At 41.8% G+C, this 13,097-nt stretch overlaps 1 protein-coding gene across 1 annotated transcript in view; it reads right to left on the bottom strand.

The window, feature by feature from the left end:
• Nucleotides 1-11,921: 11,921 nt before the first annotated feature.
• lyrm2 (LYR motif containing 2) overlaps nt 11,922-13,097 on the bottom strand; it is a 42,932-nt gene continuing 41,756 nt past the window's right edge. The window contains exon 5 of the transcript XR_007934583.1: nt 11,922-12,035. The gene's annotated coding sequence lies outside the window, so the exon portion shown is untranslated. The remainder of the gene's footprint in view (nt 12,036-13,097) is intronic.

Consider the following 13,097-nt stretch of genomic DNA (forward strand, 5'->3'; position numbering starts at 1 on the left):
CTAAATCGGAATTACTGTGTGGATTCCCTGCTGCTAAAGTATATAGTCCACAAAACACTCTTTTTTCTGTGTGACAGCAAACTGCAAAATCTTTCCGTGGGCACACTCACTCTTGTATGATGGCTTCTCATAACACCTCTATGTCACAAATGCTCACATCTTCATTTTTTTCAACGCAGACATTTCAGCCCAGATCTCCAGCTGAGTTCTGTTCCATCTCATCATGGATTTAGCAGCATCACTGTAAACTTCATCTTTGCAAGTCCAACATACCTTTCACTTCTCTACCATAGAAGTTTCCCTACACATTGGTCTTGATGACTCTATCAACATAAAATACATTTGGATGCCACCCTTCTCACTACTGCTAGATATGAACTTCAGCTGCAGGATTCAGAATGCAGAGTACAGCCTTCATAAATAGTGAAGCTGAAGGAGAACTAACTCTTTTCTAGTGACCATTTGGAGGTCTGGGTACAAGAGCACTGTCTTTTTGCAATGGACTCTGTCCATTTCAGCCCTGCCGGTGGGTGGAGGTTTTCATTCTAACCAGCCTTTACCTTTAATTGAACTTGGCGAACTGTTAGTTTGCGATTTTATTATATTTTTTAATCAGTCCAGAAACTTTGAACTGCATATGCTGAATATTTACAGAACAAAGTTAGAATGTGTTATGTCACTAAGAATTCATTCTTTTTATTTTTTTATATTTTGTTTGTTTTAATATTTTAGCTATTTTCAAGGTATTATTTACTAATAAGTCTGTAATAGTAAAATAGCTGCCTATTAGCATTCCATGATGTTTGCACTAGTGTCTGCTAAGCTTGTCGTTAATTGTCATTTGTCGAAAAACAATTAAAAATGACAAAAAAAAAACTGGTTAGGCATTGAAGGAATGCAGATATTTCTTATAAATATAAATTTCAAACTGCTGTACTTCTCTGAATACAAAATAAGAGATGTACAATGGAAGCTAATGAAACAATGAGACCAGTTATGAAATTGGTAGGAACAAAAACCTGCAGCCACAGGGGGGCCCCCCAAGAATACCACTGATCTAGACCCCTGTTGTGTACATTTTTGTTAGATTTGCAATTGTTCATTTATTGCCTGTACCTGTTCTTTCTAGTTTCAGTCTACAAAGTGTATCATCTAATCCTGGAAGCACTGTGTGGAGGGCAAGAACCATACCTGGGTGGGGCTCCATTACGTTACACAATCACGTCACCCACTCAAACACACACATGCACGCACACAGAGGACCAATGTAGAGCCGCAATTCAACCTAAAATATATGCCTCGGGTATGAGAAACTGAAACATGCAGCTACAACACATGGGACACTGGAAGAACTTGAAATTCCACAAAAAAGGTGCCCAGACAGGGATCTGAAGTGCCAACCTACAGTATGTGGTGCCATATCACTTTTTCATTTTCTCATAATACCCATAAATTCCAAGTGTGCTTATTCCTCTTCTGGGAAATTAGGTGCAGTTTTCAATTGCAGCAACACTGGGAGTAAGGCCATTGTAGGGCACACTCACACCCACAAGGTCACATTAACTTACATGTGTTTGGGATGCAGGAGGAAATCTGAGAGCCCGGAAGAGCCCCACACAGCCAGTGAACTTGGGAACCTGGAGATGTGTGTAAGCCCCACTAACCAATGTGTCCCTGAGCTGCAACATAACAGACAAGCATAATTCACTTTAAGATATGTAGCCATCAACTTGCTAAAAAGTACTTGACACCTCTGGTAATTTACTGACTAGATATTAGAGTAATTAATGTACACCCTGAGAATTTAGTCCGAAGATATTTTCATTGTTTAACCACTCAGTTCATCAACATTTATGACTATATAATAAAGTAAACATAACTGTTCTTGGGATGGCGAGTGCAGTTAGGTGATCACCACACTGATCTGTAGTGGTGAAGAAGTAACTGAGCCAGAAGGCAAAACTCTCGGTTTTGATCTCCATCCCTACCCTCACCTGTGGTCATGAGCTTTGGGTAATGGTGGAAAGGACGAGATTCTGGGTACAAGCAACCAACATTAGCTTTCTAACCAGACTCATCCTTAAGAGACAGGGTGAGAAGCACAGACATCTGGTAGAGGTTCGGAGTAGAGCGGCGGACCCTCAGCATCAAGAGGAGCTATGGTAGAAATCAACATCTTAATTATAGAAAGAAACTTGTCTTCTAACAAGACAAGTCTGATAAAAAAAAAACCTTTTGAGTCAGTAATCGGGCAGGAGAAACGCTGTTCATTGTGTTATTATCTTGCAGCACCTCACTGAAAAGGGAGTGTCTTTCACTGCAGCCTGTGACAGTACAGCATGATGAGAATGGTCAGAGAAACAAAGGATATGGGTACATTTTATAAACTACTGAATTTACATAGTGTGTCAATCAATGCATCCCTTTACTCTGGTTGGTTCGGTGATTTGCACCAAAATTATCTACCTGTATATAAAATAAAAATCTATTTTACAATATGCTTATTATTCTTATTTCCTTTGAGTTGATCCACCACCTTTGAAATTTCTGTGTATATAACAACTGAGCAGTCTTGTTGAATACAGGTCATCGGATCTCTTAAGTTACTTTTTTACTATACATCTTTTTATTATTTTGCTAACATAATATAATCACCCTTACACTCAAATAGAGACATTCATGTCTCACAGCAAAAAAAGAATGCTGATATCTTATAAAATAAAGCAATAAATATTGAGTGACAGATGAACTTGTTATTCAGGAGGACAGAAAGAATATAAAACAAAGCTGACAGAATCAGAGTACTATTGATATTGCATTAGAACAATGTAGACGAGAACAGGCCATTCAGCCCAACAAAGCTCACCATTCCTATCCTCTTTATTTTTCTAAAATAACATCAAGTCTAGTTTAATAGGCCCCTAAACTCCTACTGTCTACCACGCTACTCAGCAGCTTATTCCTATGGTTCTTTGTGTAGCCCTGGAATCGGCCTAGTTGCTCTTCTCTGGATGTTTTCATATACTTTTATGTCTTTTTTTGTAGACCAAAACTGCACATGGTTTTATAATTGAGGCCTCACCAGTGCATAACCTCCTTGGACTTGTACTCCACATACCATGCTCTATAACCTAACATTCTGTTAGCCTTCTTAATGGCTTCTGAACACTGTCTGGAAACTGATAGTGTTGAGTCCACTACGACTCCTAAATCCTTTTTATAAGGAGTATTTTCAGACCATCCATTGTGTAATCAAACCAAACATTTTTACTTCCTACATATAATACTTTACATTTACTGACATTTAATTTTATCTGCCACAAATCTGCACAAGTCTGTATGCTATCCATGTCCCTCTGTAATGAGGAGGAAGAACAGGTGCACTGCCAGAGCCCTACAAAATGACCTACAGGTGTACATATTTCTGACCAAACTGTCAGAAACAGACTTCATGAGGTTGGCATGAGGGCCTGATGTTGTCTAGTGGGACCTGTGCTCATAGCCCATCATCGTGCAGCTCAATTGGCATTCAAAAGAGAATACCACAATTGGCAGCTCCACCATTGGTGCCCCGTTCTCTTCACAAATGAGAGCAGTTTCACACTGAGCACATGTGACAAACGTGAACAAGACACAGAATGCTGCTGAAGTTGATTCACAATCACTTAGGCTTCCTAACTGGACAGATTGATATTTCTGACTGTCATGAATAAATGTTCCCTTAATTTTTTTGGTCAGTCTACATTGGTAGGGGGAAAAATACATTCTAACTTCCATAGTTAAGCCTTATGGAAACAAAAAACAAACTGTTATAAAGCATTTGTGGTAGCTGGAGGTGCCATGCCACTGTAAGAACATAATTCACATGCACTGCATAAGTGGGTTGATGAGGCCAGAGGTGCGACAGCTGTGTTATATAGTTTTATTACATTCAGTAAAGTTCAGTAGTTTTTTTCCTTGCATCAAGAAAGCATTACCTGGCATGTATTCTCTCGTAGAGTACTGCATACTGAATCTCAAATTAATTTATTTTAAGCTTTTAATGTTATTTTGAATACCATTTACAAAATACACCTGTGTATAAATGTGCAAAGTTGACATGCTTTATATTTAATTTTTCAGGAAAATAAAGCAAAAGAAAAAGTGTGTTTGCTCTCACGAGTCTGTTTAGTAGTAATTTGCCTTTCGTTTATTAAAATTGTTTAGAGTTTACAAATAGTGCGTCAAGTGAAGCAAGTTTAATGAGTAAACTCCCTGTTAAAGTTAGACATGTAAAATTACTATGTTTGGGGGGAAAATAATTGTCTGTATATAGTCCCATAAGTACGGACCATAAGTACAAGATAAGGGTTGTTCAACATTTTTTTTCACTGTGCGGTTCAGAGCTTCCGTACATAAGATAGTCTAAACTAAAAATATTTAATGTATTAATAACACAAAGAATCCTTACGTTTCTATTTCAAGGCTCACTGCTCATTAGCATAGTTTGTAACAATAGTGTCATCTAGTGGCTATTTTCAGTATTACACCTAAAGTAGTACTTCATTGTAGACCACACATACTGTATATGCATGCAAGTTTATACACATCGGTTTAGATGTCTGCTACAGAAGACTTCAGTTGTCATGTGCTGTGAATTTCATATTAACATCTAGGACTGGATGTAACCCACCAAATGTTAATCGACACACCTCTGTGAATAGCAGCTACTCCTGCACAACCACTCAAAGACCCTTAAGTTTCTCTGTTTCACTGCCCTCTGCACTTGAAGAAGGGATCGCTGCCATTAATAATTGTTACATGAACAATCAGATGTGTTTTCATGTGAATTTGGTGAAACTGGTTGCATCCTAGACCTGAAGCTAAAAATCCACCTAAAGGATAAGACTCCTGTGTAGAAAATGCTTCTTAGAAACTGTGGAAGAAAATTTAATATACACAGGCACCCCCCACTGGAATGCCCCGATTTAAGCCATAAAACACAGGCAGGAGAAAGCATCAATCGTTATTCTTTATCTAAATCTTCGAAGAGGTAACAAGTGTATTACATGTTAGCCATATGCTAGTCACATTGCTACAAGGGAAAAAATGTACTCAGCACTATATTTATACAATTCATTGATTAGGTCACTGTTCTTTAAAAGGAATTCATTACAAATTCAGAAAACTTTTAACATGATTGGTTACACCTAGTTGCTAACAGGACATGCACAACTTGATTGATAGTCCTGTTTGTTTAGGATGTACGTATGTACATTATGTAAAGCACTTTGAGCTACTTTTTGTATGAAAATGTGCTATATAAATAAATGTTGTTGTTGTTGTTGTTACGTGACTTTATAAAAATGTATATTTTACATTTTTATTTTTAGGAGCTATGTGAATTTCACAAAGAAGAGAAAAGAACAATGGCCTATATATATTATGATCCAGCTTGGTTCAAAACAGGAAACACATTTCATCATAGTGAATAAAAATAACAGCGTCAGCTTTTAAGCATAAGCTCAGAAGGATATGAGACTCAGACACATGCCAGGTGCATACATAGAGCAGGGTTCAAATTTAACTCTTACAAAATCCCCTATAGAAAGCGGTGAAAGAATACAGCTTGAACTTTCTAGATTGTGCCTCCAGTTGTCTGGACTCAAGTCTGCATCTTGGTGTGGACTTTTAGAGAGCTAAATCGTAAAATCAACCCTGACAGACACCACCTACCACACATTCAAGACCTGCTGGGCAACCTGGTGGAGCTACTCGTCATTTTCAATTCTGGACCAAGGCAGTATATACCATCAAGAATGAGGACTCAAGATATGCCACTGCCTTCAGTACCCACGCTAGGTACTGTATGAGTGAATATGCATTCCTTTTGGCTTGCGCAAAGCTCTTGCTGGAGGGGGCACTAGAGCAATTGAGGGGTGAGTGCGGCTCCCCATATTTAGATGAGATACTGCACTTCATGACCACGTGGAAGACTTGATCTGGGTGATGGGCCAGATGAGATAACACAGAATAAAATCAAGACCAGAGTAATGCAAGCTATTCAGGCGAAAAATCTGGTACATAGTTTGTGGAGATCGGGTGCAGATTGACTCTAAGGATTTGGCAGCAGTATGGCAGTTAACGATAAAAGGAACCCACAAGAGTCAAAGAAGTCAGATCATTTCTGGCCTTCCTTAGTTATTACTGCTCCTTCATGCAGGACCTTTCCAATTTTTAAAGATCTTAATTTGATCTTTTAAAAGGTAAAATTGAAAACAGTGGAAAGACCAGCTTGGCAAACACAGCAATGGGGGGGCGATGAAATCCAATGTACAGCTACCTTCTAGGACACCAGTTCAGTGGATTAATGCACAGCGTACAGTCATTGCTAAGTATGTGTATATGCTCACCAGTCCAATCATTAATTGTTTTCCCAAATTTTGAGTTGCCCTTCATTTTGCATGCTGATGCATCAAAAGAAAGACAGTACTCTACCAACAGGAAGGCAGCAAACTACATGTAATTAGCCAGAACACTCACACCAGAGAGAGGTTAGGAGCCTGTGCTGGTGCGATGATGAACCACCAGCGCAGCGGGTGACACCTCAGCACCACAATGGAACAGTGTGAGGTTTTTTATGGTGGCTAGAGTGCCAATCCTTCCAATAAACCCTTAGCTTTCCCTGCAAGTTGGAGAACCTGCTGACAGGGCTGGATGCAGATTAACGTCATTCCCAGGACGAAGCAATTGCAGGTTAAGGTCCCTACTCAAGGGCTCAAAGAAGTAGTCACTTCTGATGCTTATGCCTTTGGATTGCCGGCACAGACCTCTAGCCTTAGAGCTTCTACATTCACCCCAGCTCTCTATCCACTCTAGCAAACTAGAGTTGTTGGCCCTCAAATGGGTAGTCTGTGATAAATTCACAGACAATTTGTAATGTGCACCCACCTGTGTATACGGACAATCCATATTACTAACCGAGAATGTTAATTACTAACCGAGAATGTTAAACCGGATGGACGCAGGGACATCCGGCCATGGGCCGTGGACGCAAAAGACGTACTGCACAGGCGCCCCAAGAAATGAGGCGCCGCGACCACAGAAAAAAGGAGTCAACACAGAAAAAAGGAGTCAAAGAAATGAGGCGCCGCGACCACAGAAAAAAGGAGTCAGCACAGAAAAAAGGAGTCAAACGCCGGCGACGCACACAGCGCCGTACGAAACCCATTGCACACGAAACTAGCACACAAAAAAAAAGAAGCCGCTCGTGCCCCACAAATCCCACACCCACCTCCAAGCACCCCCAACCCCCTACAAGCAACAGATGGGACACACACAAAGAGGAGGATTCAACAAGTCCCTGGCACACAAAAAAAAAGAAGCCGCTCGCGCCCCACCAATCCCCCCACCCCCTCCAAGCAACATCCCCCCCCCCCCCAGATGCCAGCAAAGCACACAGCGCTGCACGAATCCCATTGCACACGAAACGGGACACACACAAAGAGGAGGATTCAACAAGCTCCTAGCACACCAAAAAAAAGAAGCCGTGACCGCCACACAAAGCCCATTAGACACGAAACGGGACACACTACGGACATGGCACACGAAACGCTCACAAAGACGACGATTCAGACCCACAAACACACTAACATCAATAAGAAGTGACACCCAAAGCCCCATTTCTGAAGGAACCGTCCGTTTTAAACATACGTCATCTCAACACCTTCACACTATGCAGCATAGGTGGATCTCCTTACACTGAAGCACTATTAACCGTTCAACTGCAGAAAAGGCTCCATATTAACAGTGAGTGCGATCCTCCTTATTACTTATCCATATTTCTCACACTGAAGAACAAACAAGTCATAAATACACGATCACAGGTACAAAACGATACGGCTCGGATAACGGGACCAAACACACGAACCCGCATGAAAAAACAAAATACACGGCGGCACATACAACGCGCTTCTGAACCTCCGGAAGAAAAAATGTCTCGGCTCCAAAAACGCAAAGCTCAACTAACACATTAACAGAAACGAGCGCATACGGACAGACACAATGAACGTACACGCATACAGCGCGCGTCTCAAAGTGCTGCATCGAAACAGGCACGGATTCAAAACGAAACACCTCCCGTCTCAGACATACAGAAATGGCAGCGAAGGGACAAAATAAATAAACGCAGACGTCTACACCGCACATCTGGAATGCCGAAAAACAAGCAGGCAAGGCTCCAAAAAGAGAAAGCTCAACTGACCGACATACAAAAACGAGCAAGGCTCAATACAAACAATGCACGCAGTAGACTACAACGGGCTTCTCACACAGCACAGGCAAATCGATTACAGCTCCAAAACAACACGTCCCAAATACTACACATACAACAACGCGCCTCTCAAACGGCACAAGCAAAAGATACACGTCACGGATATCAACGACAGACACCTGCTAAACACTTGCGCCAGTTAGCTGACAACGCGTTCAATAATGAGTCCACTATTCAGGAAAATTCATTGGGATTAATGAATGTCATTTGCAATCATTGTCATTCACTTAACTTCCCTGAAGAAACAACTGACAATACAAGTAAAGAATTTACACGTTGTTGTCAAAAGGGTCAAATTAGACTGCCTCCTTTACATTCATATCCTGAATATCTACAGAACCTTCTAACTAACGATGTACCTGAAAGTGAAAACTTTATGAACTGCATTAGATCCTACAAATTGGTATCCACTATGAACATGAACAGTGGCACTGCACATGACATCCGTCTTGCAAAACTGTTAATTATTGATGGATGTACAATGGCATCCAGTCACTTACTCAACACCATTCATAAACTTCTACAAACGTTGTTGAATAATAATATTCCCTTTGGAGGAAAGGTACTTTTATTAGGAGGAGATTTTAGACAGTGCTTAGCTATTGTTCCACATGCCATGCGCTCAGCTATTGTTCAGTGCACCTTAAAATACGCAGACAATTGACATTACTTTCAAAAGATACAGTTAGTACAAAACATGTGATATCCAGATCCAGATCATAACAATTGGTTATTACATCTGGGAGATGGTACACTCACAAATACAGATAGACTTCACCCAGATATTAGTACAATTCCTCAAGCCTTTATCTGCGACGACTTAGTTCCAGAGATATTTGGAACAGCAATCTCATTAGACCAAATGCCCCTTTTAACACAACGCGCTATATTATGTCCAAACAATATTAATGTAGAAAACATAAATACCCAAGTCATTGCATTACTTCCTGGAGAGACACAACTCTTTCTAAGCTCTGACAAAGTTGACTCTGATCACGACGATGACCATCTTCATTGACCTTACAAGTTCTGACCTGAAATTACCTTTTACACTTAAAAGGCGTGTACAGTAATCCCTCGCTATATCGCGCTTCGCCTTTCGCGGCTTCACTCCATCGCGGATTTTATATGTAAGCATATTTAAATATATATCGCAGATTTTTCGCTGCTTCGCGGGTTTCTGTGGACAATGGGTCTTTTAATTTCTGGTACATGCTTCCTCAGTTGGTTTGCCCAGTTGATTTCATACAAGGGACGCTATTGGCAGATGGCTGAGAAGCTACCCAACTTACTTTCTCTCTCTCTCTCTCTTGCGCTGACGTAGGGGGGTGTGAGCAGGGGGGCTGTTCGCACACCTAGACTATACGGACGCTCATCTAAAAATGCTGAAAGATTATCTTCACGTTGCTATCTTTTGTGCAGCTGCAGCTGCTTCCTGAAACGACATGCTGAACGGTGCTTCGCATACTTAAAAGCACGAAGGGCACGTATTGATTTTTTTCTCTGTCTCTCTCTATCTCTCTCTCTCTGCTCCTGACGGAGGGGGTGTGAGCTGCCGCCTTCAACAGCTTTGTGCCGTGGTGCTTCGCATACTTAAAAGCCAAACAGCACTATTGATTTGTTTGCTCCTTTGAAGAGGAAGATATGTTTGCATTCTTTTAATTGTGAGACTGAACTGTCATCTCTGTCTTGTCATGGAGCACAGTTTAAACTTTTGAAAAAGAGACAAATGTTTGTTTGCAGTGTTTGAATAACGTTCCTGTCTCTCTACAACCTCCTGTGTTTCTGCGCAAATCTGTGACCCAAGCATGACAATATAAAAATAACCATATAAACATATGGTTTCTACTTCGCGGATTTTCTTATTTCGCGGGTGGCTCTGGAACGCAACCCCCGCGATGGAGGATGGACTACTGTACAAAGAAATTTTCCAATAACCCTTTACACTGTGCCACACACTTTATTGTTTGCTTTCTATTTGCATCATCTACACCTTCACACTATTCTATATCTCATTCATACATCACGCTCTTTGTCATTTCCCAACACCAGGGGTTGGCGAGCGAAGCGAGCAGGGGGCGGAGCCCCCTAGTAACACTCTAATGCATGTGCTGAGTACCGCAAAACTGAATGCAGCACGTCAATGCTGGGTTGGGGAGTTAGATGACTTTAACACCAAATACAGCCCTGGGAAGGCAAATACGGATGCTGATATGCTGTCCCACTTCCTCGTGGATTTACCCACCACCATTACTGAGTATAATGAAACAATATCTCAGCTATCTGGCATGGATACAAAGCAGCTAAAGATAAAAAAGTGCCATGGTTGGCTGCTCTGCAGTTTGCCTCAATGGATGATGATGTGCTGCCAGGAAGTGCCGATAAAGTCACATTAGATGATGTCAGGGTCATACAGCAAGAAGATGCTACCATCAGAGAAGTAATAACCCTCAAAAGCAGAGGATGGAATCCAAATAAGAAGGACAAGAACCAAAAAAGAATTGAAATAAAGAGACTAATACATGAAAGGAACAAACTCTCCCTTTACAAGGGAGTCCTGTGCAAACAACTAGGAACAAGGAAGGAACTTGTTTTATCGCATAAACTGAAACCAGTTGTCCTCAAAAGCCTCCTTGATGCGATGGGACATATCAGATCTGACAAGGTAGTTCATCTGGCCGAAGAAAGATGTTATTGACCCTACATGCAGCTTGAGATTGAAGATTACATAATTCGAAACTGTGCCTGCACATCAAGCAGAAGCACACCAGTGCTCCAGAAAAAGCACCTATGGGTTCCATCAGTATAAGTGAACCTTTTGAACTCTCCTCTGTAGACTTTCTGAACTTTGTGCCAAGTAGAAGGCTATGGATATGTTTTGGTTCTGATTAATCATTTTATTGACTTTTGTGGGGAACAGCCCGGACACAGACAGGTAGACATGTTGGTTTCACCACACACACGTTTATTGTACATTATATACAAAGGTCAAGTGCACAATCCCAGTGCCTCAGCACCAATCACCCCTTAAGTCCTTGGCCACACTCACAATGCCTTCTTAGTCTCTAGTCAGCCTCCACTCCTCTCCACCAAGCTTCGTCCTCTTCCACCCGACTCTTGCCCCTGACTGGAGGGAGGCGGCCCCTTTTATACACCCCGGAAGAACTCCAGGTGCATCCTGAGGCTTCTGTAGCCACACCCCTGTGTGGCGGAAGCTCTAGCGGTGTAACCGGAAGTCCACCGGGTGTCCCCAATCCTCTTCCCCCCAACACTTCCGGGTGTGGCGGAAGTTCTGAGGTCCAGGGCTCCCAAGGCATCGGGGCGCCCCCTGGCGGTGACCACGGGCCCCTACAGGGTTGAGCTTCCAAGCTCTGTACCTGTGGTCCCCAAAGCAACCAGGGAGGACGCCCCCTCGTGTCCTGGAGGAGGCACAAGCCCTCCTCCGCTCCTCCTGGGCATCCCGGCCGGGCATGAACCCCCGCCGGGTACCACACTTTACAAAAGCTTATGCCACTGAAACCAAGTCTGGAAAAACTGTAGTTGTGAAGATTTTCCAAGACTTTATCTCCCACCCTGCAAAACTAACCCCATGACTAGGGGTGTGAGCTTGAGAATGACTTACTCCAGAGGCTCTCATAACTGTCCTGAACAGCTCATATCCACACAAGCCCTTATCATCCAGTAGAGTGAGCGAGTCAAACTCTGCTTCAGATGTTCCACACCCCTGAGGAGAAGAGAAGACTTCTTACCACAAATTGTGCATGCCCTACAACTGTTATTCTCCATTTTTTTCTCTTGTATAGCAGAGCCTCCACTATTGCTTATCAATTTGTTGTTTAATCTTAAACCCAACAGTGAGAAAGCAGACAGCCACGTACAAAAATGGGCAGCCAAGATGACAGAAGCTTACTAGATAACTGAAATATTATGCATGTTTTAACTGGTGGTATCTCTTAAAAAGTATGTTAGGTTATCCTGTAAACCCGGGGTAGGCAATCTCGGTCCTGGAGGACTGCGGCGGCTGGAGGTTTTCATTACAACACAATTGCTTCATGAGAAACTAATCTTTGCCAATCCCACACCTCATTTAATTCTATGGTTTTTTAGGTTCTTATATTATAGTATTTTTTCCTTTCCAAAGATATCATCCAAACAATTTGAAGCCTAAAACAGATCATTTTCAGGCTGTCATATTCTTCTCTTAAGTGTTTTATTAAACCAGATACTGAGATAATGAAACAATATCTCCAGAAGTCATCTCAGCTATTTGGCAGGGAGACAAAACAGCTAAAGATAAAGAAGTCATATGGATGAATCCACACAGGTGTACATGGAAACAAGTTAGATGGAGAACTGCTGGGTCCTTTTGTCGTTTGTATCTTATTGCTATTAAGGAGCCAGTGAATGCAGCTGTTTTGGGGTTAACAAGTGAGACCACTAAAATGAAGCATCAAAATGTCAGTTGAGCAGTAAGTGCTTCATCAGCAAAAATTGACTTCTCATAAAGCAACTGGGTTGGAACAAAAACCTGCAGCCACTGTGATCCTCCAGGACTGATGCTGTCCACCCCTGCAAACCAAAAGAATGACAAGTAAAGTTAATGTTACATCAGCTGTGTTAGTCTTCAATCTTTCCTTATATACCCGGCATCACTGAAACTATACTCGGTTGATTCTTATCGACTGAGGACGCGCTGCAGGCCATTGATGAATTCAGTATAACAGGCAGCTTTCCCATTCAACTTTGCTTCATTCAATGATTCCATTGAGCAGTAAGAACTTGTGGT

This window comes from Erpetoichthys calabaricus, chromosome 3 (assembly GCF_900747795.2).
Source record: "Erpetoichthys calabaricus chromosome 3, fErpCal1.3, whole genome shotgun sequence".
Lineage (NCBI taxonomy): Eukaryota > Metazoa > Chordata > Cladistia > Polypteriformes > Polypteridae > Erpetoichthys > Erpetoichthys calabaricus.